This window comes from Schistocerca cancellata, chromosome 1 (genome assembly GCF_023864275.1).
Source record: "Schistocerca cancellata isolate TAMUIC-IGC-003103 chromosome 1, iqSchCanc2.1, whole genome shotgun sequence".
Classification (NCBI taxonomy): Eukaryota; Metazoa; Arthropoda; class Insecta; order Orthoptera; family Acrididae; genus Schistocerca; species Schistocerca cancellata.
In genome coordinates, this window is record NC_064626.1 from 638,863,243 (window position 1) to 638,868,464 (window position 5,222).

General features: G+C 42.9%; 1 pseudogene; it reads right to left on the reverse strand.

Moving 5' to 3' along the window:
* Positions 1-4,313: 4,313 nt before the first annotated feature.
* On the reverse strand, positions 4,314-4,431 carry LOC126099350 (5S ribosomal RNA; annotated as a pseudogene).
* Between the last annotated feature and the right edge of the window lie 791 nt (positions 4,432-5,222).

The window sequence follows — 5,222 nt, forward strand, 5'->3', positions numbered from 1 at the left end:
ACTTTTTTCCTTCTGCTGTCTTCTAGGCCATTTCAGACTGGACGAAAAGTGACAGGATAAAATCTTTCTACCCAATTAGTGATTTTATGTATCACCGCAATTTTTTAGGGCTCTGAGCAAGACCCTAAGGTATGACGGTGGAAGTTGTTGTATTCTTCACGCATTGATCTTCTTATGGACGCAAAAATTTCTTCTAACTTTTGAATGTCAACATTCGGGCGGTCATTTTTTGAACCGCAAGTGCAACAATGTCTGTTCCGTCATCAATTTCCGAATTTGATTATTAAATTCGGTCCTGAACCCACTTACTTGGTACATACGTCTCCGAAGCACGATTTTCGATTTTAATTTTTTCATAATGCGGGGCCACAGTCATAATATAATTCTTTAAATTCAGTACCGCCATTAAACTGTTTTTTTATTTGTATTGTTACATTTATATGATCATGATTTCGGCTTCAATGTGCCACTATCAAATGTTCTAAGTGTTATACTTAGCCAAATGTCATTCATTCAAGATGGTATACTGAGTGATACACCAAAGCAGTAGGCTTTACCAGAAATATCGACCCTTAGACAATATGTCTAACAGTGTATTTTAAATACGACAATATGCCATCTTACGTACTGTATAACACTTAGAACACTTGATAATGGCACTTTGAAACCGAGATTATGTTCGTGTAAATGTAACACTGCAAATAAAGGAACAGTTTAATGACGGTACTGACTTTAAAGAGATATTCTATCAGTTTAAACATTCCCCGTAATTCCTCTGCGTCCGCCATATTGAAGTTAAATGAAGTTCCTTCATTATCTAAGTGGAATGCTAACTATGCTACCAACTGCGTATCGGCCTTATCCAGCATAAACACTGTCTTAGCCTTCTTGGCGAATTTATTAACTTTAACAACCATCATCGCTATAACAGCATCATGATCACTAATCCCTGCCTCTATACTTACACTGTCGATCATGTCAGGCCTGTCTGTAGCTAAAATATCTAAAATAATTCCGTTGCGTGTGGGTCGCAGTTCAAGGGAGTTTCCGGAAAACGCGCTCAAAAGTGCTTTGTAAGACTGTCTAGCCTTATCACCCTCAGTGAATCCATAGACGTCCCAGTCTGGACTCGATAGATTAAATTCGCCTCCAAATAAAACTGCATGATCTGGCTATTTCACCGCTACTGAGCGTAGACTTTCCTTGAATGGTTCTACACCTGTTACGGTGGAATCAGGCGCCCTGTAGAAACATACAGCAATGAAACGGAGTTCATCTACACCCGGCTACTCGTGTCCAGATAAATTCACAGTCAGACTCAAATTTGAATGCCATAGACACAATTATTTTGCCAACGGCAATGAACACTCGCTCTCCTATGGCATTCAGTCTGTCCTTTCGACATACATTCCAAGTCTCACTAAATATTTCTCTTGTTATCCTGCTATCGCACAGTACATTAATCACTTCCATTCAGCACTATGTTCCAGATACACATTCTCAGAAAGTAACGCCTATGACACCAGTGGACTTCTTTCACTTACGTTAGTTCGCGTCTGATGTCCTCCCTACGTCGACTATCCTGCGTTTCTTTGTCTCCAACTTAGCAGGATGTCGTTACTCCAATAATGGAGGTACATCTGTGTCACTTATGCTTCTCATCAAGACTTTCGTCTTTGTGTGATTCACTGTGTCTACTTTGTCTGGCGTCCGTGAATTCAGTGCGTGCAACACTAACATTTTATCAATAATTATAAATGAAATGCAGATTTTATTTCATTTTATTTTGACTACCAGTTTCAGCATTTCATTATGCATCTCTCAAAAACAAACTATGTTGGCGTTCAGTGCCACATATTCCTGGGTGTCATGAATTCAAAACCGTATCCCAAATGCTGCATTCGAAGACTTGATTTCAGTCAGGTCTTCGAATGAAGCACTTGGTATACGGTTTTTAATTCACGATGTCCCGGAATATATGGCGCTGTTCATTGTTAATTACTTAACCAGCTGGTGTCCTCTGTCCATGATGGATCGACTGAGATTAGCTAACATCGGTCACTCATCCCATTCCTCATATCTCCTAAATCTTCTTCACCCTAACTAGAGATTATAATGCCATCAACGAATCTTATAACTGGTATCTTTGAAAGCCTGTTCCGTTTATTAGGCTATTCTGATTAGCGTCTCTAGGCCTTCGGTTCCTTCCGTTTCCTTTTGCATTTATTTCTACTAACCATTACCCCTATAGAGCGTACCTTTTTTCTGAAGGTTTTATATAAATTATATCACTGTACTCTTGCGAACGGTTATTGTTGGTCACACCAGCCAATGCAAAGACAGGTGCTTTTTAGCAGTGTTTCCCATATCATTCTGAGTACTAAAACTGACATTAAAATATGATGTATAACACGAAACTGTCCCGTTATGTACCATGGTAAATCTCTAGACAACCCTCTGAATTACAGGCAATAATGCTTCTAAGCATTCTAAACGTCCTGTACACGTTAAGAATACATGGGTGTGGCTGCTAATATGAAAACAACGATTTGTGTTTTAGGAATACTTTTTCTCGTGCGAGTACGCCGCGAACTATCTTTTTATCCCTGTCGGTGGCAAAAGCCTACTTGGAATGAATGCAAATGGATGCATGGCAACATATTCCTATCTCTCCCACTCAATATATTACAGTTGACGGAACTGCTGCCGTCCTCGAGAACAAACTGCTATATGTACACTCTGTCAGATAACTGCAAATAAAATAAAAATAAAAAAAATGGTTCAAATGGCTCTAAGCACTATGCGACTTAACTTCTGAGTTTAATTAAACGTAACCAACCTAAGGACATCACACACATCCATGTCCGAGGCAGGATTCTAACCTGCGACCAGAGCGGTCGCCGGTTCCAGACTGTAGCTCCTAGAACCGCACGGCCACTCCTGCCGGCTAGCTGCCCATAAAAACGAAAGAAAGCGAGTAGAGACATTGCTTAGGCCTACATATTATCTCCTTTCCTAATTATCTTATATGTGTAGGTCTTACACGATGGTTTAAGTTACAGTGCGTAACTCTTACATTTGACTGAAACACACTCAAAGAAAGAAAAGACGCATCACGAAGGAACAATCCAAATGGGACAGAATTTGGAAGAAATGATGCACAGTCCGCAGCTCGTGGTCGTGCGGTAGCGTTCTCGCTTCCCACGCCAGGGTTCCCGGGTTCGATTCCCGGCGGAGTCAGGGATTTTCTCTGCCTCGTGATGGGTGCGTGTTGTGTGACGTCCTTAGGTTAGTTAGGTTTAAGTAGTTCTAAGATCTAGGGGACTGATGACCATAGCTGTTAAGTCCCATAGTGCTCAGAACCAAATGATGCACATGTACAGAAAAATAAGAAATGATTACAATTTCACAAAAATTGTGTTTTGTTGCAAACATACGGATTGCACATGCCCTTCCCTGCTACAAGCATAATACTGAGGCTGTCGGGAGGGACAGTCTTGGCGTTTATGCCGTGAATAACACCACGGGTAAGACTTACTTCTGTTCACCTTAGTAGCCGCCTATTTAGCGAATAGCTTACGTGGCGTTAAGTTTTGTTTACTCGGAGTAAGGAGTGCAGGCTGCTGAATGGGCCGATCGCAAACAAGGGACTCAACATGACAGATTACTGGCTGTTCAAATTTATCGGCTGACAGCACATCTGGATTGAATTGATCTAGGATTTGCACTACCTGGTGAAATGATGGATCGGACTGTTTCAAAATTTGTTCTCTGAGCCTGACATCAGGGACATTTTACATGGCCGTATTATATAACAAGCATCAGAATTCGACCCACTCACAAAAATCTGCTCACAAGGCCCATGTCATTCAAAAGAAAAAAAAAAGCACTCCGTCTTCAGGCCACGAGTGGCCTAACGGCACCATCCGACCGCCGTGTCATCCACAGTGGAGGATGCGGATAGCATGGGCGTGGGGGCAGTACACCACTCTCCCGGTCATTACGATGGTATTCGTGACCGAAGCCGCTACTGTTCCATCGAGTCCGCAGCTCGTGGTCGTGCGGTAGCGTTCTCGCTTCCCACGCCCGGGCTCCCGGGTTCGATTCCCGGCGGGGTCAGGGATTTTCTCTGCCTCGTGATGACTGGGTGTTGTGTGATGTCCTTAGGTTAGTTAGGTTTAAGTAGTTCTAAGTTCTAGGGGACTGATGACCATAGATGTTAAGTCCCATAGTGCTCAGAGCCATTTGAACCATTTTTGTTCGGTCGAGTAGCTCCTCAGTTGGCATCACGAGGCTGAGTTCACCCCGAAAAATGGCAACAGCGCATGGTGGCCTGGATGGTCACCAATCCAAGTGCCGACCACGCCCGACAGCGCTTAACTTCGGTGATCTCACGGGAACCGGTGTAACCACTGCGGCAAGGCCGTTGCCGCATGTCATTAAAGGAGTGTATTTAAAGTCTCCAACAGGTATTAGAAACACTAGCACACGAGCAGTTTCTTCAGTGATATGCCAGTCGAACAAACATTTTATTCATTTACCTCTTTATGGGAAACATATGAAATTTCAGTTGGAAACCGGTGACTCTGACACAATGCTAAATCGTTACACATATAAACTGTTCGGCTCCCCACGCCTGTCTAAAGCTAGCACGCAATTGACGGCTTGTAATGTACAAGACATTCCCTTTCTCGGAATATGTACTTTGCCTGCCATGTATCGCTCGCACAAGCGAACATTGACTTTTACGGTGCTACAATCACACGATTGTGCTAACATATTTGATTTGATTTGTTTGGCTTTAACATTCAGGGATATGTGTTGTCAGTTGCTAAAAGAATTGCCGGAACTCTTTTGTGAGCGTTTAGGTTCAAAAATGTTTCAAATGGCTCTGAGCACTACAGGACTTAACATCTGTGGTCATCAGTCCCATAGAACTTAGAACTACTTAAACCTAACTAACCTAAGGACATCACACACATCCATGCCTGAGGCAGGATTCGAACCCGCGACCCTAGCGGTCACGAGGTTCCAGACTGAAGCCCCTAGAACCGCACGGCCACACCGGGCGGCGAGGGTTTAGGCAAGGCTAACTATTTTGTTCCACATATAAAGACAATGCTCATCCGAAATTTTGCCGGGCCAGAAGTGTTCTCGTTGCATTACAGGACAAATTCGTTGCTGAACTTAAAGAATTGCAAGATAGCGGAGCTATTGCGCCC